Source organism: Perognathus longimembris, chromosome 24 (genome assembly GCF_023159225.1).
Source record: "Perognathus longimembris pacificus isolate PPM17 chromosome 24, ASM2315922v1, whole genome shotgun sequence".
NCBI classification, from domain to species: Eukaryota; Metazoa; Chordata; class Mammalia; order Rodentia; family Heteromyidae; genus Perognathus; species Perognathus longimembris.
The window spans coordinates 36,357,076-36,381,086 of record NC_063184.1 but is presented as its reverse complement, the minus strand read 5'-3'; the positions used below and the strand labels follow the sequence as shown (position 1 = coordinate 36,381,086).

Below are 24,011 nucleotides of genomic sequence, written 5' to 3'. Positions count from 1 at the left end.
GAGGATTATTTTTTCTCCAAGGTCACCCCAACGGAAATTTCCTTTCTAGCTTGTTACTGTTTACCTCTGTTAGAGTGAGTTTAAGTTTTTAGTAGAAAGTTAATTTAAGCTCCATAGGGTCTTCTCGTCTTATTATTTAATTTCTGCCTCTTCACAGAAAGGTCAATTTCATGGATTAAATGTTAGAGACAGTTAAGCCCTCATTATGCCGTTGATACAAGTCCCTAATAAAGGAACAAGTGATTATGCTACCTTTGCACCGTCAGGATCCCACGGCCGTTTAACGTTAGTCACTGGGCAGGCGGTGCTTCTAATAGTTGTAATGCTAGAGGTGATATTTTTGGCAAAAAGGTGGAGCTTGTGTTTGCCAAGTTCCTTTTACATTTTTAAATCTTTCCTTGATGACATACCTGTGTTGGATTAACATTGATTTGTATGGGTTTAAGATTAATATGGGGGGCTGGGGATATGGCCTAGTGGCAAGAGTGCCTGTCTCATATACATGAGGCCATGTGTTCGATTCCCCAGCACCACATATACAGAAAATGGCCAGAAGTGGCGCTGTGGCTCAAGTGGCAGAGTGCTAGCCTTGAGCAAAAAGAAGCCAGAGACAGTGCTCAGGCCCTGAGTCCAAGCCCCAGGACTGGCCAAAAAAAAAAAAAAAAAAAAAAAGATTAATATGGGGTTTTTTCAATGTTAATTATCAGTGATTTATTCGGGTGGATATACACTTATGTCAGGAGAAATTATTCTTATTACTTATACTAACATTGGTGCATCTAATGTAATTAAATTGGCCCAATGTATTTCTAGGAATTGTAATTAGGTTTTAGTAATATTTACATTTAACTCGTGTTGAGCTTGAACGCTTTCTTAATTGGTGGCTCCTTTAAGGCCAACTATGATTATTTATTCACTAGAAAAAGTTGAATCCTAATTCTGAAGAGCTGTACCTCTTTAGATTAACATTAAAATTTACATTTAATTTATTAATATTTTAGGTAAATTTTAAGTTTAACTAAAATTCTTTGACTGGGCAACCAGCTATCATCAGGCTCGGTAGGCTTTTCACCTCTACCTTTAAATTATCTATTTTGGGACATAGACGAGTTGGCTCTGGTTAGCTATTTAAACGTAGGCTCGTCTGATTTCAGGGTGTTTGGCTAAAACATTTCTTGTCAAATTTATTATAGTTAGTCCATTATGCAAAAGGTAGAAGGTTTTATCTTTGCTTTGTTATACTTTAATTATATCTTTCATCTATCTCTTGCAGTAATGTTTCTATAGCTCTAGTAATAAATTTTCTATCTCCTATACTAGTTTAGGGGTGAATGATTTTATACATTAAGAATAGTTTAGTTTATGGAAGGCTAGGCTAGCAATAGTTCAAAGTATTCAAGTATTTTGAAGTCTTCTGAGTGTAAGTCAGATGCTTTAAACTACACTTTGATTAACCAAAGCGCACTTTCTTGTACACTTACCTTGTTATGACTTATCTCCTCTTAATTCTTGTAGTTAAAAGTTATGTACTTATCTGTATCAAATATTAAGGAGGGTGACAGGCGGTGTGTGCATGCTTCATTCCTCTATTCAACTAAACACTAAAAATATTTAGTTCACTACTAAATCCTCCTTTATCTTGTCTAGTTCAGATAAGGTTTTGTATGTTCTAAAGCAGAAAATGTAGCCCATTACATCCATTTCATGAGTTACACCTCGACTTAACTTTTTTGTATAATATAATTAGGATTACATGTGAGCCTTTTTAGGGTTTCCTGAAGATGGCGGTATATAGACGGAATTAGCAAGAAATGCTGAGGTATATCAGGGTTTATCGATTACAGAATAGGCTCCTCTAGATGGATATAAAGCACCGCCAAGTCCTTGGAGTTTTAGGCTGTGGCTAGTAGTTCTCTGGTGAATAGGCTTGTTTTAAACCTATTTATGTTTACAACTATATGTAATGGGTTATCTAATCCCAGTTTGTGTTATAGTTTTAATGTTTAAATTAGATAAAATTTCTTTTGACACTTTTTCATAAAAGCTAGGACTTTGTACAGCTTAGCTGTACTTTAATTTTACTGAATATTTAATTCAACACTCTTTACGCCGAACTTTATTTACTTGGGCCATTCGTATGACCGCGGTGGCTGGCATGAGGTTTACCAACCCAATGTCATTATAACTTACTCAAACTTTCGTTCATAGCTTAATTTTTATCACTGCTGTAGCCCATGAGGGTGTGGTTAAACATGGGGTTATGAGCTTCAATTGTTATATTGAGAGCTTAAAACCTACTCCTTTTATTCTAACTTTAATTTTAGGGTAAAAGTCAGCGGCATACGGATATTTGCATGTATAATTTTAGTGACAGCAAATCAAAAGGCCAGGACCAAACCTTTGTGTTTATGGAATTAAACAATTCTTATAGGCATTTTCAGTGCCTTGCTTTGCTTATAAGCTACATTAACCCGGTGGGCTTAGGAGTTTGAGTGTCAACTAAGTTTTTAGTTATAGTTCAGATTAGGGCTATGTTGGTATTTGCATCTATTAATATTTAGGGAAATTATTGTTAATAAAGTGCTAATCTCCTAAGGGGGGAAGAATAAGTATTATTTCTGTGTATGCATTAGAGTACTATTTCAGTATAAAATGTTTTATGTCCTCGAGCATTAATATGTCAATGGCTTGATAATTATGGGGTCGTAGAATGTTAGTTAATAAGTCCAGCTACAGATCAATTGACTGCGTCCATGCCTTGACAACTTAGCTGAGTCACAGCATACCAAAAATTAAAAATACCAGGGTTATGACAGAGCAGTTATGTTGGTCATGGGCTGTAATCCATCAAAATGTCTTATTTAAGGGGAACATGTGGGTGATCTTAAATTTAAGGCCCTGCGCTAAGAACCAGATGTCAAGTATAGTTTCACAATAGCTACCCACAAGTTTTATGGGCCCTGAGCAAGAAGGGTAGGCAGAGTGGGCGGGTTGATGGTTTCACGGAGGATGGTAGATTGAGACAACAAGTTGTAGGAGATATCCATGTGTTCAAGGAATAACGAAATTTAATGGACTAATGTGGTTGTGGTATTATGGTTGACAAGCATTAACTTATTATACTGTACAATATTCATATTGGGGAGCATTTAATGTGGATATAACATAGGATATAAATGTACTTTATGGGGGTTATTACTTGCTTATAAACATGTATTAAATGTGGAATAAGCACTTAATGGTTTATGAATGATTAACCATAATATGCACGGTAATTTTTTTTTGGAGAGTTTAAGATTAAGCATGATGAAACAGTTTAAATTTACTAAATCTCCCAAGTACAAGGAATAGTTTAAGAATTCCAGCTTTGGGGGTTGGAGGTAGGATTGTACTTTCCCTGCATGCTTTAAGAAGATAAAATCTTCGTCTTAGGTTTACAAGACCTATATAATTCTTATACTATTAAAGCAGTCTTCATTTAAGTATTTTATTTTCAATTAATCTGGCAATTGGGAGAAAGAGAAGGATAACAGAAAAATAGAGAATGGATGAGATTTGTCCAATAATGATAAAGGCTGGTTCTACTTGTTGTCCTCCAATTCAGATTAGAATAAATAAATCTGAGACTAAAATTCAAAGGAGGATTTGGCTAATAGGTTGGAATATTAATCCACATTGGTTACATGTATGGAGGAGTAGGAATAGGGCAAGAATTAGGATTGACAGGATCAGGGCAAGTACTCCTAGTATATTTGGAATGGAGCGTAAAATACCATAGGCAAATAGGAAATATTCTGGTTTAATATGAGGTGGTGTATTAAGTGGGTTAGCTGGTATACAATTATCTGGGTCTCCTAAGGCATATGGGAAGAATAAAACGATCGTAAAGAAAAAGGCTAGCAATGCTACACCTCCTAAGATCTTTGAACAAGTAGTAAGGATGGAATGGAATTTTATCAGAATCAGATAGGATGCCTAGTGGATTATTAGATCCTGTTTCGTGAAGACATAAAAGATGAACTATTGCCATTGCTGCAATAATGAATGGTAAAATAAAATGGAATGCGAAGAAACGAGTTAAAGTAGCTTCATCAACTGAAAACACCCCTCAAATTCACTCTACTAGGTCTGAACCAATATAAGGGATTGCAGATAATATATTGGTAATTACGGTGAATCCTCAAAATGACATCTGTCCTCATGGAAGTACATCTCCTATAAAGGCTGTAGCTATTACTAGGAATAGAAGAATAATTCCAATATTTCAGGTTTCTTTGTGGAGGTAGGAGCCATAATAAATAAGTCATCCGATGTGCAGATAAAGGCAAATGAAGAATAATGATCCTCCATTAGCGTGTATATGTCGGATTAATCAACCATAGTTAACATCTCGGCAAATATGGGCAACTGAAAAAAATGCCGTGAGTGTATCAAATGTGTAGTGCACAGATAATAAGCCGATAGAAATTTGGATAATTAAGCATGCTCCAAGAAGGGATCCAAAGTAATCATCCTGAGATGTTAGAGGGAATTGGAAGGTCAATGAAAGCATGGTTTACTATTTTTATGAGAGGATGAGACTTTCGTATGATTGTCATTATAAACTGTTTTTATAGTTGAATTAACAATTTTTCATGTCATTGGTCATAGTTTAAGTCCATGCGAAAATTATGACAAATTTACTTAACTTTAATCTTAATGGTTTTAGTTTTTGTTGGTGTGGCTGTTAAACCTTCACCTATTTTTGCAGGTGTAGGATTGATAGTGGGGCTGTTGGGTGTGGTCTAATAATTCTAAATGATAGCTCTTATAATGGTATGATTGTATTTTTTATTTATTTAGGATGGATGTTAGTAGTATTTGGTTATACAACTGCTATATCAACTCATGAATATCATGAAACTTGAGGCTCAAATTTATGACTATGATTTTTACTATTATCAGGAATCTTACTAGAAGTTTTAGTAATTACTGTTCTGCATGTTGAGGAGTTAGAAGGTGTAGGTGAATTATATAATTTAGATGATATTTTAGCATTTGGTGAAGATGATTTATTAAAAGTTCGGGATGATTCACTTTGGGTGGCGGCTATTTACAGTTATGGCAGTTGAATTATAGTAGTTGGTGGTTGAACTCTATAGCTGTTTATCTTATAATTGAAATTACTTGTGGCGTTTAGTTAACAATAACGAGTAGAAGTAGGGTGGATAAGATGAATGATGAAAAATTAATAGGCCTTTATGATTTGACACAGAGCTAGAAGCAGATGTATTAATGGTAGCTAGGGTTTTAGGTATAATTTTTTCAGTTCATATAGACTCTATAGTTGATGTTGCTAATTTTTGGATAAATGTGAGACCTATATTAGGAACGAGTCGATGTATGATGGTTGGAGAAAATCCTAGCAGGTTAGAAAAGTTGAATGAATATGATTTTGGATATAATTTTAAATAAGATGATATAATGTTTAGCTCTATTGCAGTAATAAAACCTACGATAGTTACTGTTAGAGCTGTTAATTTGATTATAATAGGCATAGTTATAGTTTGGGTGTTGGTAGGATTAATAACGTTGGAAAATAGGAAACCAGCGAAGATGCTTCCTATTAGAAGGCTTTTGTTTTTGTTCTTTTTTTTTTTTTTTTTTTGGCCAGTCCTGGGCTTGAACACTGTCCCTGGCTTCTTTTTTTTGCTCAAGGCTAGCACTCTGCCACTTGAGCCACAGCGCCACTTCTGGCCATTTTCTGTATATGTGGTGCTGAGGAATCGAACCCAGGGCCTCATGTATACAAGGCAGGCACTCTTGCCACTAGGCCATATTCCCAGCCCCTATTGGAAGGCTTTTGATCAGATTAATTAGGCTTGGATTATTTTCATTGATGGAATTAATTGGTAAAATTCGGGGATGTCCTATGAATGGAAAGAAAATAATTTGTGAGCTGTAGATAGCTGTAAAAGATGTTGCAATTAGGGTGATTAGGGCCCAAGAATTAGTATATGATAGATTTATTGCTTCAATTATTAGGTCTTTTGAGTAAAATCATGTAAGGAAGGGTGTGCCAGTTAAAACTAGGCTACCTACAATTAGAGCAGATGTTGTAAATGGTAGACATGGGGCGATTCCTCCTCTTTTTCCAATGTCTTGTTCACCGTTTAAGTTGTGGATAATTGAGCCAGAACATATAAAGACAGCTTTGAAGTGTGTACAGATGTGAAGAAATGATAAATAAGGCTGATTAATGCCTAGAGTTACTATTATCAGACCTAGTTGGCTTGAGATACAGAATGCAATAATTTTTTTAATATCGTTTTGGGTCAGTACAAGATTGCTGTGAATAAGGTTGTAATGGCCCCAAAACAGTAACATAATATTTGGGTGATTGGCTATAAGGGGATAAAAACTAGTTAGCAGACACATTCCTACTACAAGTATATTACTTGAGTGTAGTAGAGCAGATACAGGTATAGGACCTTCTATGGCACATGGAAGCCGAATTGAGTTGACTTACCAGTAGCTGCTAGAATTAAACCCAGTAAGGGTAAGGCAGTTTCATTACTTAATAAAAAAAAAAAAAATTGTTGAAGTTCTCATGAACTACAATTATTTTAAAATCATGCTATAGATAAAGCCAATGTCTCCAATATGGTTACAGATAATAGCTTGTAGAGCTGCAGTGTTAGCATCTGTTCAACCATACCATTATCCGATTAATAGAAAGGATATAATTCCTACACCCTCCCACCCGATAAAGAGTTGGAACATATTATTAGCTGTGACTAGGATGATCATAGTGATAAGAAATATAAGGAGGTAGGTCATAAATCAGTTTAGGTTTGGATCTGAAAGTATATATCATGTAGAACATTCAATGATGGACCAAGTGACGAATAAGGGTGTAGATAAAAAAAAGCATAAATATCTAACGTAAAGCTTATGTGTAATTCTATGGAGTGAATAGTTATTCAGTGATAGAGATGACTGTCTCTTTATTTATATAGATGAATAGGAATAGTGGAATCAGACTAATAATTAAAGCTCATTTTATAGATTTACTAATTTGATCAGAATACGTTACTGTTGGTAGACCTATTAAAACTTTTGTTAGGGGTTTTAGGAGAATAGGTAATATGAATATAAATGATAGGGTAAGCATTATAGGCTACTTAATCTTGGATTTGCACCACATTTTTGGCTCCTAAGGACACTGGATTACTATTAGCCTAAAAAAGTTAATAAAAAAGCCATACTTTTATGTATGGGTGGAGGAGTTATAGCAGCTCCTCTTTACTTTTTCGGGTAATTAAAAGAACTATAATTCTTTGTTTCTAGATTCAAAGTCTAATGTGTTGTTTAAACTATAATTACAGCATGTAGGGCCAAGAATAGGGCTTGGGTAAATTGTAAGAAGAATGAGTGGCATTAAGTGAAGAAAAATTGAGGTATGTTCTCGTGTTAGCGATGAAGTGGAGGGAGGAAGAAGGCAGAGGAAGAAACAGAGGAGGTGGGGACACAGAGGAGATAAGAAGAGGAGAATAGGGGCTGAGGATACGGCCTAGTGGCAAGAGTGCTTGCCTGATGTACATGAGGCCCTGGGTTCAATTCCCCAGCACCACATATACAGAAAACGGCCAAAAGTGGCAGTGTGGCTCAAGTGGCAGAGTGCTAGCCTTGAGCAAAAAAGAAGACAGGGACAGTGCTCAGGCCCTGAGTCCAAGACCCAGGGCTGGCCAAAAAAAAAAAAAAGGAGAATGATGCTTTCAAATGAAAAGGGGAATGAAATCCCATTTTATTTTCTTCTACAGGTAAATCTGTTATTAAAACAAAACTAAAAGAGTGCTGGGGGGGGGGCAGTCTTTGGGCTTGGATTCAGGGATAGAGCACTGTCCCTGGGTTTTTACTCAAGGCTAGCACTCTACCACTTGAGCCACAGCACCACCTCTGACCCTTTATATATATATATGTGGTGCTGAGGAATCGAACCCAGGGCTTCATGTATAAGAGGCAAGCACTCTTGCCACTAGGCCATATTCCCAGTCCCTAAAAGAGTCCCTTTTCAGGAACTTTTAGATCGTAAAATTGAGCCAGGTAGGGTGGCAAATTCAGGTAACCCCACAGGTGATAGGATGAGGCAGGAAGATTGACAGTTCAAAATCAGCTTGTTCTAATGTAGAAATACAGTGTATGGAAGAAAGGGAAAAGAAGAAAAGAGAAGGGGGAGAGGTGGAAGGAGGAGGGAGGGGGAGAAGGAATGGAGGAGGAGGGGGAGGAAACAATAATATTGAGCCAGGTAGGGTGGTAAATGCAGGTAACAGCAGTTGGGAGGCTGAGGCAAGAAGACAAGTTCGAGACCCGCCTGGTCCAATGCAGCAATACAATGTCTAGAGAAAGAAAAAAGAGGAGAGGAGGGGAGGAGAGAAGGAGAGAAGAGAGGGAAAGGGGAGAGGAGAGAGCCACTTAAGTGAGCCATTACATTAGGTGGCACAAGTGCAGTTTTCTTCAGTGTACTAATTTGTAAAAGCTGCTAGTCTACAAGAATCCAACATCAACTGTATTTGCATGTTAACAACCCAACACTTAGTAAAATAAGGCCAATCATACAAATATCTAACCACCAAAACTGTCCCTAAGAATCACCATCAACACAAGGGATTTGCACATATGAATCTGAAAAAGAATTAACAGTCACGTGTGCCACTATTGAAAAATCAATCATATACAATTTATAGAGATTCAACAGTTACTTGCATCTCCTTCCGTGTTCACATGTTTGGACCATGTGTCTCTAGGATCATTCAGTGGTCTGTTCTTTTGTTGTTGTCAATCATGGGCTGTCCTTGAGCCAGTGCCACTTCTGGTTTTCTGGTACTTAATTGGAGGTAAGAATCTCAAGGACATTCCTTCCTGGGCCGGCTTTGAGCCATGATCCTCAGATGTCAGCCTCCTGAGTAGGTAGGATTACTGGTGTGAGGTACTGGTGCTCTGTTCTTGATTTATTGAACCTCTGTACTTGGGAATTAATGGGTTCTTTGACTCTGAAGAGTTTTGCTTGGAGCTTAAGTTTAGAATCTTAGGAGGTTAGTACAGATTTCCTTTAAAGGATTTCAATTTATCAGACATTTCTTTAATGGCTTGTGGATTTTGTGTCATCCACCATAGCGCCTACTAATCTCCAGGCTTCAGCCTTATCCAGGCCAAGCATCATGGTGGCCTTTCAGGCCTGAGTCTACAGTGCTCAGTATGTGCCTGGGACACCCCACTGTCTACCATCAGACAACCCTCGTGTTGATCAAGGGAGGCCCCTGCTTCTATTACTTCAAAGAGGACAGTGTCTGATCCTCAAATGTGCCTGAAGTGTCATCTCAAAACCCCAGACCTGGGCTGAGAATGTGGCTTATTGGTAGAGTGCTTGCCTAGCATGCATGAAGCCTGAGTTCGATTCCTCAGTACCACATAAACAGAAAACCCCAGAAATGGTGCTATGGTTAAAAGTGGTAGAGTGTTAGCATTAAGCAAAAAGAAGCTCAGGGACAGCTCCCAGGCCCAGAGTTGAAGTACCCGGAGTAAACAGCCAGTCCACATGTCATCCTTTATGGCTAAAATGTGTTTTCCCAAGTCTCATTGTGCATCCTTCCTCATAAAAGGAATTGAGGCCCCAAGTATCTGTGTGGCTACTTAGGTGGAGTGCCTGTCTGAAAATGCGCACTAATGAGCATAATGGATAGTTCCCAGGGTTTGAGAGACCATTTGCCTGGTGACACCATGGCACTACTTCAGCATAGCTTTCAAGTCCCTCCACCGCCCAGTACTACCTTGGCGCATGGCCAGCCAGGCTTCAGTCCCAGCAACACTGATTGCTGAGCTCCTAAACTAAACCCACTGGCCACCATTTCATACCAGGTCCTTGTCAGCTTCTCCCTGATGCCTCCTCATATGATTGTGATTCAATGATTAGAGGGTCTTACAACCTTGACCTACAGTGATGACAACCTCAGAATGTTTTTGAATGGGTGTCACTTCTTCAGGGGAGGGATGTCATTCAAGCCACTTTTCTACATTGGGTCATACTTACAGATACTACACTCAAAATCCCAAGTGTATGTTCTCCATGTTTTCTTCTGATATTAGACACATTTTGCACTCAAATTACTTACAGTCAGAAGAAATCAACAGGCAACAAAGGATGGGCATGCTGGAACTACTCCACAGGGAAGCAAAATCCTATATAGGCGACAGGGGAAGAACAAAACAGAAACTTACACTGAAGCTCCTTACTAGAAAACTGGAGTGACACCAGTCTAAAGGAACTGACTGGGCTATATTAAGTGGGTGAGGTTCAGTGTTGACTTGCTTGCCTAGGTTGTGGGAGGTCCTGAAACACAATAAATTTTAAATTCACCAAAAATAAATTTAAATGCCTTGATATGCTGAACAAAATGTGTGTAAGACACACGTAATAAAAATATGTATGTATGTAATAAAAATAAAATATTTTCCACACAGCCACTCAGTCCCTAACCCACAATTACAGAGCAGGACATACCCAAAAGCAGAACTGAATGCATAGCAAAGACTCAGAGGCTTGGGCAGGGGCCTAGGGTCACTGAAGTTGTTCTGATCAGCACCAACATATGAAGCAGGAAAAGATAGACTGCCCTGCCCTTCCTCATACATGCCTTCCCATCCTTCTCCAGGCCACAGGATGGATAAGAAAGTATAAAGGAAAACTTGATGTAGATTTGAACAGAGGCCAGGGGCCTGGGCAAGGCATGAGTTCACCAGAGCAGGTTCTAATGGGGGCCATCCACAATATCCTACCTTGGGCTATAGAGCCAGAACCTCTACTCATGATTCCAAGCTTCCAAGCTTTACACATTTTATTCTGACACTCTGTGCATTTTGTCTTCAAAATGCCTACAAAGGCTGGAAATCATGAAAACCAAAGGTGGCATAAAAACAACCAGGGCTAACAGATGAGGTACTTGCCTAGCTTGTGGAAGGCCCTGGAACACAATACCACTGGAACTCACAAAGAAAGTGAAATACTTTTGTATGCCTAATAAAATGTGGCTCAGTCCAGTCATCCTAGCTACTCAGGAGGCTGAGACAAGAGGATCCAGGATCAAAGCCAGCTCAGGAAAGTTCACAAGACTGTTATCTCCAGAAAACCAGAAGTGGAACTGTGGCTCACGTGGTAGAGCACTAGTCTTCAACTGAAGACCGCAAGGACCGAACCCAGGCACAGAGTTACTACACCACATCCGGAAAAGAAAAAAATTTAAATAAATAAAAGTAAAAAAAATAAATGTGTGTAAGACCTAAATGATAAAAAGGAAAATCTTTTTTTTTTTTTGCCAATCCTGGAGCTTGAACTCAGGGTCTGGGCACTGTCCCTGAGCTTCTTTTGTTCAAGGCTAATCTCTACAACTTGAGCCACAGCCCTACTTCCTGCTTTTTCTGTGTATGTGGTACTGAGGAATCAAACACAAGGTGTCATGAATGCTAGGCGAGCATCCTACCACTAAGCCACAGTCCCAGCTCCATAAAACATTTTGGGGCTGGTCCTGGGGCTTGCATGGGCACTCTACCACTTGAGCCACAGCTCTACTTCTACTGGAGGTTTCATTTTTGTTGATGATGGTCGATAAAGAGCCTCATGGACTTTCTTACCAGTGCTGGATTCGAACTGCAATCAACAGATTTTGGCCTCCTGAGTAGATAGGATTACAGGCATCTGGAAAGAACATTTTCCACACATCCCCTCCACCCTAAAATCCATGCCCTATACAAGACCTGGATTGGGGTCTATGTTCTCCTAACCAAGATTTGTTGGGGTCCACTGAGCTCATCCTACATTTGACTGGACACCGAGATCCAACACCTACCATTCCAATGCTCAGCACTTAGGACTATCCTCTTTTGAGTGGGATCAGAGCCATGACTGATGGAAGGAAACACAGTTAAAGGTCATTTAGACCACACTTTCTGCTCCTGTCTTCTGCTACCTCCATCCAGCTCCTAATGAGACAGATCTCAGGCCAGGCCTGGAGGCAGTGATGGTCCACTGAGACCACCAGGGGACACGACTCAGTATAAACGTGCTTGCCTGGCTGGCAAGGCATGATCCAAAACTATACAAAATACCTTGGTATGCCAAGTAAAATGTGCAATAAACTAGAGAGGCAGGCAGAACTTTTCCACACACTTTCACAAATATTCCCACAACCATGCCCTGTGCCTGCCTAGACTGAAAGCACCATCTAAAGTCTCTGCAGTGACTGGAAGCTGGATCCAGAAGCCTGGTTTGGGCCTGTTATAATGTAAATTATCAGAGAAACCACATTTTGAAGGATCAAATCTTGGAGTCTTTATTAGAATTCTAGCAGTCTATGGGCAGCCAATTGTTACAAAGGCCTACTGCCCCCAAATATATTTATCACTGTTAGAAAACAGACCAGAGAGGAAAGAAAAAACAAAAAACAATACTAACAAACCAATTCAGCCCCAAGAGCTGATTTGGGACACCATGATGACCAGAGATAAGCCAAGAGACAGGACACAGGATGCAAACACGGAGATGTGTGGTATGGTGTAATGGCACAAGTGCTTGTCTGGGCCTAAATAAGGTAAAGTCAGGGGACAGGATAATAGGAAGCTCCTAATACCAAGCATTGGACTGACAGGTTCAGTCACCTACAAGTGAAGTGCTCACACCTGTCTCCAGAAATTCAGACACAACCATCAACAGGGGGTCAGAATTCCCTCCCTCCACCATGAAGAAGAGATGCCAGACCCTACAATTCAACATGTGTGTGGCCAAGATGGCGCCGGCCAGACCTGACCTCCTTCCTGCGGGGCTTGGGCACCCTGAAGCCACCACAGGAAGTGCACAAGCAAGCAAGCAGGGAGGCGGGCCTCGCTCTCCCACACACAGTCACACTTACCCCACACCAGTGCCCCGGGCCACACCTGACAGGAGGTTCCCCTTCCTTGGCTGCACTCAGATTGTCCCCTGGAGTCGCCTCAAGGTCGGCAGGCCCAGTGCTCCCAGGCTGCTCTCCACGGGCCTGGGCTCTCCTCCCGCCCACAGCTCGGCCAGCCGGCCTCCATTCTCCGCAGGCCTGGGGCTCAGGCCTCCTCTGTCCACAGGCTCCGGCTCACCTCCTGTCCTCCGTCCTCAGGCCTGGAGACTTGCTCTCCTCCCGCCCACGGGACTGCAGGTCGCTCCTGTTGCAGCTCAGCTGCACGAGGCTCTCCTGGCTGTGGCTTTCCCGCGCCTCTGCTCCCTTTCCCGGAAGTCCCGCCCTCCCAGGGTGGCGGTGGAGGTTCCAATCCCCTCCAAGTGAGGCAGGGCCTCTTCCCATGCTCTGCAGGGCCCCCCCCTGATGCCATGAGGGGTGGGGCCGTGGTGATGGCATGGGAAGAGGCCATGACGCCACCAGGGGCGGGGCCAGGAAGACGAGTGGGGCGGGGCTGTGCGGCCACTGTGGGGCAAGGCTGAGACACTGTCAGGGCAGGGATCTCCACATTTGGTGTTAGGACTTTGGACCCTTGACCAGTGCAAATGCACTTGTCCACGCCATCACCATCGCCACTGCCCTCAGGGCGGCATGCTCGGGGCCTGGCACTCACCCCGCGGGGCCTTGCCCTCGGGCCGGGCCTGGCGGTCAGACCAGGCCTTCACTGTCCCCGCCCCACCGCTGAGCCACAGCTCTTCTCAGGCCTACAGCGCACTAGCATGCACAGGAAGGTGAGGACGGGCACGTGTGTTGGAGGCCGTGCTCCACCCACAACCAGCCCTCGCTGCCACCTGCACGAGTTCAGTGTTCCCGCGCGTGTGTGACAGAAGGGGCTGGTGATGTCACGGGTGGTACGTGCGGGAAGGAGGCATGTTCATCAGCAACGTGCCAGCAGTGCCCTGACCCCTAACACAACCCCACCACCCTCCCTGCCACCCAATCAAATCCCAGACCCAGGCCCTAGGATGGACATGAAAGTATACATGAAAACTTGACACAGACTTGAAAAGAGGACAGGGGCCTGGGCAAGGCATGAGTTCACCAGAGCAGGTTCTAATGAGAGCCATCCACTATGTCCTACCTTGAGCTATAGAGCCAGAATCTCTATTCAGGATTCCAAGCTTCCAGGCTTTACACATTTTATTCTGACACACTGTGCACTCTGTGCATTTTCTCTTCAAAATGCCTACAAAGGCTGGAAATCATGAAAACCAAAGGCGGCATAAAAACAACCAAGACTAAGAGCTGAGGTACTTGCCTAGCTTGTGGAAGGCCCTGAAACACAATACCACTGGAATTCACAAATAAGAAAGTGAAATACTTTTGCATGCCTAATAAAATATGGCTCACTCCTGTCATCCTAGCTACTCAGGAGGCTGAGACCAGAGGATCCAGGTTCAAAGCCAGCTCAGGCAGGAAAGTTCACAAAACTGTTATCTCCAATGACCCACCAGAAAACCAGAAGTGGCGCTGTGGCTCAGGTGGTACAGCACTAGTCTTCAGCTGAAGACATCAAGGACAGAACCCAGGCACAGAGTTCACACCCCACATTCGGCAAAGAAAAAAATTTTAAAGAAAAGTTTAAAAACAAATGTGTGTAAGACCTATATGATAAAAATGAAAATCCTTTTTTGCCAATCCTGGAGCTTGAAGTCAGGGTCTAGGCACTGTCCCTGAGCTTCTTTTGCTCAAGGGTAGTACTCTACCACTTGAGCCACAGCACTACTCCCTGCTTTTTCTGTGTATGTGGTGCTGAGGAACCAAATACAGGGTTTCATGAATGCTAGGGGAGCACCTTACCCCTAACCCACATTTCCACCCCAAAAATTCTTTTATGCTGGTCCTGGGGCTTGAACTCAGGCAAGAGCACTCCACCACTTGAGACACAGCTCTGCTTCTACTACAGGTTTTTTGTTGTTGATTGATGATAAAGAGCCTCATGGACTTTCCTACCAGGGCTGTTTTCGAACTGCAATCAACAGATTTTGGCCTCCTGAGTAGATAGGATTACAGGCATCTGGAAAGAACATTTTCCACACATCCCCTCCACCCTAACCTCCGTGCCCTATGCAAGACCTGGGGGTCTTGGGGTTGATGTTCTAATAACCAAGATTTGTTGGGGTCCACTGAGCCCATCCTACATTGGACTGGACACCTGGATCCAACACCTACCATTCCAATCCTCAGCACTTAGGCCTCTCCTCTGTTCAGTGGGATCAGAGCCATGGCTGATGAAAGGAAAAACAGGAAAAGGCCATTTAGACCACACTTTCTGCTCCTGCCTTCTGCTACCTCCATCCAGCTCCTAATGGGACAGATCTCACGCCAGGACTGGGGGCAGTGATGGTCCACTGAGACCACCAGGGGACACGACTCAATCTAAATGTGCTTGCCTGGCTGGCGAGGTATGCTCCAAAAACTAGACAAAATACCTTGGTATGCCAAGTAAAATGTGCAATAAACTACAGAGGCAGGCTGACCTTCTCCACACACTTTCACAAATACTCCCACAACCATGCCCTGAGCCTGCTCAGACTGAAAGCACCATCTAAAGTCTCTGCAGTGACTGGGAGTTGGATCCAGAAGCCTGGTTTGGGCCTGTTATAATGTAAATTATCAGAGAAACCACATTTTGAAGGATCAAATCTTGGAGTCTTTATAAGAATGCTAGCAGTCTATGGACAGCCAATTGTTACAAAGGCCTGCTGCCCCCAAATATATTTAGGAAACAGGCCAGAGAAGAAAGAAAAAACAAAAACTATATATACTAACAAACCAACAGAGCTCCAAGAGCTGATTTGGGACACCATATTGACCAGAGATAAGCCAGGAGACAGGACACAGGATTCAACACGGAGATGTGTGGTATGGTGTAATAGCACCAGTGCCTGTCTGGGCCTAAATAAGGTAAAGTTAGGGGACAGGGTAATAGGAAGCTCCTATTCCCAAACACTGGACTGACAGGTTCAGTAACCAATAAGGGAAGTGCTCACCCCTGTCTCCAGGAATTCAGGCACAACCATCACCTGGGGGTCAGAATTCCCTCCCTCTAACATGAAGAAGAGATGCCAGACCCTACAATTCAACATGTGTGTGGCCAAGATGGCGCCAGCCAGACCTGACCTCCTTAATTGAGGGCTTAGCCACCCTGAAGCCACTGTAGGAAGGGCACAAATGAACAAACAAGAGAGGAAGGCCACACTTCTCCACACACAATCACACCCCACACCCATGTTCTGGGCCTGAAAGTGCAAGCTAAAAGCTCGACAATGACTAGAGCCAGCTTCAGAGGCCTGACTTGGGGACTGGCCTCACCCAAACCACTTTAGGAGAAGCAAACCGTATTTCTCCACACTGTCCCTCACCTGTATCCATGCCCTGGGCCTGCCTAGACTGAAAGTGCCAGCTAAAAGCCAGCTCCAGAAGCCTGGTTTGGGGACTGGCCTCACCAAAACCACTTCAGGAAGGACACAAACCAACACAGAGAGGCAGGCAGGCAGGCAATAAAAACCAACACCCACGCCATGGGCCTGCCAGGACTGAAAGCACTGGCTAAAAGCTCTGCACTGACTGGGAACAATATCCAGAAGACTGGTTTGAGGCATAGCCTCACCGAAGCCAACAGGGAGGCAGGCTGCGCTCCTCCACACACTTTCACAAGCACCCCACAACCATAGCCTGGGCCTGCCAAGACTGAAAGCCACCTAAATGCTCGGCACGAACTGGAATCCGGCTCTGGAGGCCTGGTTTGAGGCGTAGCCTTACCAAAGCCACTTGAGGAAGGGCCCAAAGGAGCAAACAGGAGAGGCAGGCCATGCTTCTCCACACACATTCACAAGCACCCCATACCCATGCCGTGGGCCCCACCTGCCAGGAAGCTCAGCTTACTTAGCTCTGCTTGTCTTCTGGAGTTGCCTTGGTGGACCTGGGTCCAGCCTTTTCCACATACAAGCGGCATCTGCACACGCAGTCCTCCAGGCTTCCCCACACAGAAAAGCGGCTGATGCCTGATAGGACAGGTGTACGAAGGCCAACCCACCAGCAAACCACAGTGAGCCGGACCAGCTTTGTAGGCCTGACCCAACTAGAGGACCCTCAGAGAAAGGAGCTCTTCCTAGCCTCCTGGCATGTCTGTTTGTTCCAGGCAGAAGGGACCTAAACCAATCCAGGGCCCAAGCCACACCCCTTGACCGCTCACTTCCTCCCCTTGCCCCTCCCTACTCCTTCCATGTTGTCCCATAAGCCCAGTCCTTTCACTTCTCATTTCCTTGCCCTCACCCCTCCCCTCTCCTACAGTGATGACCCACAAGCCTCACCCCTGCACCTCAGGCACAACTCCTCTACCCACTTTCACAGCCAGCCTCAACCATTGCCTGGGCCTGCCAAGACTGAAAAACCACAGCTAAAAGGATCAGCACTGAAGAAGCCAGCTCCGGAAGCCTGCTTTGAGGCCTAGCCTCAACCAAAGCCAATTCAGGAAGGTCACAAACAAGCAAACAGGAAGGAGAGGCCGCACTCCTCCTCACACTTTCACACCCACCCCACAACCATGGCCTGGGCCTGCCAAGACTAAAAGCACCAGCTAAAATCAATGCAATGACTCGAAGCCGGCTCCAGAGGCCTGGTTTGAGGCCTAGCCTCACCTAAGCCACTTCAGGAAGGGCACAAATGAGCAATCAGGAGAGGCAGGATGCGCTCCTCTACACAATTTCACAAACACCACACAACCACAGCCTGGGCCTGCCAAGACTGAAACCACCAGATAAAGGATAGGCAGACACTGACTGCAAGCTGGCTCCGGAGGCCTGGTTTGATGCCTAGCCTCACCGAAGCCACTTCAGGAAGGACACAAACAAGTAAACAGGAGGGGCAGGCCGCGATTCTCCACACACTCTCACACCCACCCAACAACCATGGCCTGGGCCTGCCAAGACTAAAAGCACCAACTAAAAGCTCGGCACTGACTCAAGGCCAGCTCCAGAGGCCTGGTTTTAGACATAGCCTCACCAAAGCCACATCAGGAAGGGCACAAAAAAGCAAGCGGGAGAGGAAGGCCATGCTTCTCCACACACTTTCTCAGCTCCCCACACCCATGCCCTGAGCCCCACTGCCACACAGCTCTACTTGTCTTCCAGAGTTGCCTCAAAGACAGCTTGGTGCACCTGGGTCAGGCCTTCGCCACACACAAGCCGCATCTGCGAATGGTCAGTGTTCCTCCAGGTTTCCCCACACAAAGAAGGGTATGGTACCTGATAGGACAGGTGTACAGAGGCCCAGACCCACCACCAAACCACAGTGAGCCTGACAGCTTTGTAGCCCCAAACCCAAAGATGGGGGCTACTGGCAGGACTACTAGTCCCAGACATAACCAAAATAAACCAGTCCACTGCCAGGTCCATGGCCCTTACTTCTCACTTCCTCCTGCTTTCTCTGCCCCTCTTGTGCTGTAAGGCCCCATAAGTCCTGCCCCTGCACCTCTAGCTTCCTTGCCCTTGGCCCTCCCCTCTCTAGCTGTGATGGCCATAAGCTCCAGCCTGCACCTCTAGCTTCCTGGCTATTGCCATGCCTCTCTTGTGCTCTGAATCCCCATAAGCCTCGACCCTGCACCTCTAGCTTCCCGAGGCCCCACCTGCGGACCTGCTGCCTAGCAGAAGGCCTTTGCTCCAAACCAGGGCCTGGTGCAGGACACTCCACAAGCCTTCAGGGTCTCTCCTGCATCTAGAACTATCAACCCACTGGCACAAGCAGGCTTAAGGGGACACCTGCTAGGGACAGCGGCTAGGGGCATCACATGGCAACTTCCATTCATCCCAGATTACTGTCACAATCAGACTTGACAGATAAGGGGGCCAGGGGAGGGAGAACAGAGAGAAGGACAGACAAGACCAGAGAGCAAAACAAAACAAGAATAAACAGGCTAGGTTTTTACTGATGTTTACTTATTATTCCGTTTTCCAGGTAGAAGGGGGAAATACCTTTGTTATCACATGGGTCTCTGTTAGACCTTTACAGCAATCTACTTGGTGAAGGATGAATTTAAATTAAAACATTCAAACTTCTCCTGACTTCATCAAAAAAGTGTCTTAAATACAAAAAAAAAAAAAAAAAAAAAAAACTTCTCCTGACTTCATCAACCAGTATTTCCGTCAAAAATTTAAAGCGGGCAGGCAGGCAAACAGCCATGGAAAACAATGGCCAGGAATTCATAGGAAACAAGTGCTATCTTCACAAAAAGCTTCCATCCAAGATTAGTTTATTTGTAGCTTCATGCTCCCTCATAAACTACAAAAACGAATTAAAAACCTGTACTCTCCCTCTCCCTCCCTGCCTTCTTCCTTCCCTCACTCTGACCTCATCCCTGCTTGCCCAAATAATACTCTAGAAACAGAGTAAAGAAATCTTTAAAGATGAAATTCATGCTGGAAAACACAGACAAAATAACACACACACACACACACACACACACACACACACACACACACAGTGTGTGAAGCCAGAATATGGGCTGAAACTCAAGCAGTGCAGCACCATCTTCAGTAGAAAAGCTAAAGAACAGCACCCAAGTCCTAAATTCAATCCCTATTAACAGTGCGCACACACAAACACACACACACACAACTAAGGAAAAAAACACTTCCACACACATACATGTCACACCTGTCATTTCCCAAGTAAACAGCAGAGGGCGCCCTAGCACTTGGGACAGCACCACAGAGCCCAACTCTGACTATGTATGGACAATTTCCACAGGTTCCTACTGATGCCTTCTCACTGAAGCACTGAGGGAGTCATTGAGCATAGGGCAGAGTCCAACTATTAGAGAAATACCTAAAGGAAGAACGAATGGGTCACAGCATAAGATACCTGTTTTTGAGCCTGGTAGGGTGGAAAATGCAGTTAACCACAACAGTTGGGAAGCTGAGGCCAAAGACTACAAGTTCGAGACCGGCCTGGTCTACTGCAGCAATACAATGTGTGGAGAAAGAAAAAAGAGAAGGGGAGGAGAGAAGAGAGGGAAAGGGGAGAGGAGAGAGCCACTGTTTTCTTCAGCATACTAATTCATAAAAGCGGCTGGTCTAGAAGAATCCAACATCAACTATATTCTGCATGGTAACATTCCAACACTTACTAAAATAAAGCCAATCCTAGAAATAATGAACCACTAAAAATGTCCCTAAGAATCACCATCAACACAAGGGATTTGAACATATGAATCAGAAAAAGAATAAACAGTCAACGTGTGCCACTGTTGAACAATCAATGACATACAATTTATGGAGATTCAACAGTTAGTTGCATCTCCTTCCCTGTTCACATGTTTGGACCATGTGTCTCTCAGGTTATTCAGTGCTCTGTTCTTTTGTTGTTGTCCATAGCGGGCTGTCCTTGAGCCAGTGCCACTTCTGGTTTTCTGGAATTTAATTGGAGATAAGGGACTCAAGGACATTACTGCCTGGGCTGGCTTTGAGCCATGATCCTCAGATCTCAGCCTCCTGAGTAGCGAGGATTACTGGTGTGAGCCACTGGTGCCTGGCTCTATTCTTGATTTATTGACACTCTACTTAGGAATTAATTTTTGCAGCTTAGATTTGGATTCTTAGGACGTTGATACTGATTTCCTTTAAAAGATTTCAATTTATCAAGACTTTCTGTTAAAGACTTGTGGATTTTCTGTCAACCCTGGTAACACCTACTAATCTCCAGGGTTCAGTCTTATCCAGCCCAAGCATCATGGTGGCCTTTCTAGCCTGAGTCTACAATGCTCAGTGCATGCCTGGGACACCCCATTCTACCATCAGACAACCCTCGTGTTGATCAAGGGAGCACCCTGCTTCTGTTGCTTCAAAGGCGACAGCATCTGATCCTCAGATGTGCCTAAAGTGTCATCTCAAAACCCAAGACTGGGGCTGAGAATGTGGCTTAGTGGTAGAGTGCTTGCCTAGCATGCATAAAGCCTTGAGTTCGACTCCTCAGTACCACATAAACAGAAAACCCCAGAAATGGTGCTGTCGTTAAAGTGGTAGAGTGCTAGCATTAAGCAAAAAGAAGCTCAGGGACAGCTCCCAGGCCCAGAGTTCAAGTACCAGGAGTAAACAGCCAGTCCTCATGGCATGCTTTATGGCTAAAATGTGTGTTTTGCCAAGTCTCATTCTGCATCCTGCCTCATAGCAGCAATTGAGGCCCCAAGTATCTGTGTGGCTACTTAGATGGAGTCCCTGTCCGGAACTGCGCACTAATGAGCATTAGGAATAGCTGTCAGGGTGTGAGAGGCCATTTGCCTGGTGACACCATGGCACTACTTCGGCATAGTTTTCAAATCCCTCCATTGCCCAGTACTACCTTGCAGCACGGACAGCCAGGGTCTGGGTGCTTCAGTCCCAGCGACACTGATTGCTGAGCTCCTAAATTAAACCCAGTGGCCATCTTTTCATAACAGATCCTTGTTACCTTCTCCCTGATGCCTCCTCATATGATTGTGGTTCAATGGTTAGAGGGTCTTAGAACGTTGACCTACAGTGATACCAACTTCAGAATGTTTCTGAATGGGTGTCACTTCTTCAGGGGAGGGGATGTCATTCAAGCCACTTTTCTACATTGGGACATACTTACAGATACTACACTCAAAATTCCAAGTGTATGTTCTCCATGTTTTCTTCAGATACCAGACACATTTTGCCCTCAAAGTACTTACAGTCAGAAGTAATCAACAGGGCTGGGGATATAGCCTAGTGGCAAGAGTGCCTGCCTCGGATACACGAGGCCCTAGGTTCGATTCCCCAGCACCAGATATACAGAAAACGGCCAGAAGCGGCGCTGTGGCTCAAGTGGCAGAGTGCAAGCCTTGAGCGGGAAGAAGCCAGGGACAGTGCTCAGGCCCTGAGTCCAAGGCCCAGGACTGGCCAAAAAAAAGAAGTAATCAACAGGCACCAAAGGATGGCCATGCTGGAACTACTCCCCAGGGAAGCGGGATCCTATACAGGTGACAAGGGAAGAACAAAACAAAGTCACGCAGAAGCTCCTTACTAGAAAACTTGAATAAAACCAGTCTTAAGGAAATGACTGGGTTATATTAAAGGGGTGAGGTTCAGTGTTGAGTTGCTTGCCTAGGACGTGGGAAGCCCTGAAACACAATAAATTTCAAATTCACCAAAAAAAAACAATTTAAATGCCTTGGTATGCTGAACAAAATGTGTGTAAGACCTATGTAATAAAAATATTTTCCACACAGCCCCTCATCCCCTAACCCACAATCACAGAGCAGGACATGACCAAAAGCAGAACTGAATGCATAGCAAAGACTCAGAGGCTTGGGCAGAGGCCTAGGGTCACTAAAGTTGTTCTGATCAGCACCAAGCTACCAAGCAGTAAAAGATAAGCTGCCCTTACTCACACATGCCTTCACCTCCTTCTCCAGGCCACAGGATGGATATGAAAGTATAAATGAAAACTTGATGCAGACTTGAACAGAGGCCAGGGGCCTGGGAAAGGCATGAGTTCCCCAGAGCAGGTTCTAATGGGAGCCATCCACTATGTCCTACCTTGAGCTATAGAGCCAGAACCTCTATTCAGAATTCCAAGCTTCCAGGCTCTACACATTTTATTCTGACACTCTGTGCACTCTGTGCATTTTCTCTTCAAAATGCCTACAAAGGCTGGAAATCATGGAAACCAAAGGCGGCATAAAAACAACCAGGACTAAGAGCTGAGGTACTTGCCTAGTTTGTGGAAGGCCCTGGAACACAATACCACTGGAACTCACAAAAAAGAAAGTGAAATACTTTTGCATGCTTAATAAAATGTGGCTCACTCCTGTCATCCTAGCTACTCAGGAGGCTGAGACCAGAGGATCCAGGTTCAAAGCCAGCTCAGGCAGGAAAGTTAATATGACTGTTATCTCCAATGACCCACTAGAAAACAGAAGTGGTGCTGTGGCTCAGACTAGTCTTCGGCTGAAGACCTTGAGGACAGAACCCAGGCAGAGTTCACAACCCACATTCAGCAAAGAAAAAAATTTTAAATAAATAAAAGTTTAAAAATAAATGTGCAGGCGCCAGCAACCACACAGGCAGATAGTGGTACAGAGTCCCAAATCTGTACTATTTGTGTATCTAGGTAACATTTGCTGGTCACCCATCACAGAAGCAGTTTTCAGAAAACATGTAGCTGACCAAAATGTTTCAGATAATTGGGCCATTGACAGCGGTGTTGTTTCTGACTAGAACGTGGGTCGTGCCCCAGATCCAAGAGCTATGAGCTGCCTAACAAATCATGACATTAGCACAGCCCATAAGGCAAGACAGGTCACCAAAGACGACTTTGCTACATTCTAATACATGCTGTCTATGGATGAAAGCAATCTGAGATTTGAAAAGAATAAGTAATCAAGTTAAAAACTGCAAAGCTAAAATTGAACTACTTGGGAGCTATGATCCACAAAAACAACTCATGATTGAAGATCCCTATTATGGAAACGACTCCGACTTCGAGCTGGTCTATCAGCAGTCCCTCCGGTGTTGCAAGGCCTTCCTAGAGAAGGCCAACTAGGTTAGCCACCCACTAGTCCTGTGCATAAGTGTAGAAGCTTTCATTAGCCCCAGCCCCTGTTGTTTCTTCAGCTGACTTACTCTTCAACATAATTGTAGGTGACAAATTAGTTTTATTTAACCAAGAAGTTAAATGACTTCTCATTTTCTCCTGATTATAAAACAGTGGAACAAGGAAATAGGGAAGAACAAAATACAACCCTGTGAAGTAATAATGACCTGAGCTCAAGAAGACCTGGACAGTGGGGTCTACTTGGCACGTTGCATGCCTAGCACTGCCCAGTACACCTGCTTACCTTGTACCTTGCTGACCTGGGCTCTTATAGAGTCACAATAGCTCTACTGATAGCAGCTCCTCTGCTCTCAGAAATGTTTTAACTCAGTTTACTCGTAGAGCACATTTGTATGTTTAAGATAGAAGCAAGGAATGGTGGTGACTGTAAATCCAGCA

At 44.0% G+C, this 24,011-nt stretch overlaps 1 long non-coding RNA gene across 1 annotated transcript; it reads right to left on the bottom strand.

Annotated features, from left to right (window-relative positions):
• Positions 1–1,766: 1,766 nt before the first annotated feature.
• Positions 1,767–23,811, bottom strand: LOC125341465. The gene is made up of 4 exons (XR_007208987.1): positions 23,802–23,811; positions 18,125–18,134; positions 5,135–5,149; positions 1,767–1,938 (listed from the first exon to the last, which is right to left on the bottom strand). It is a non-coding gene; the product is annotated as an uncharacterized LOC125341465 (long non-coding RNA).
• Between the last annotated feature and the right edge of the window lie 200 nt (positions 23,812–24,011).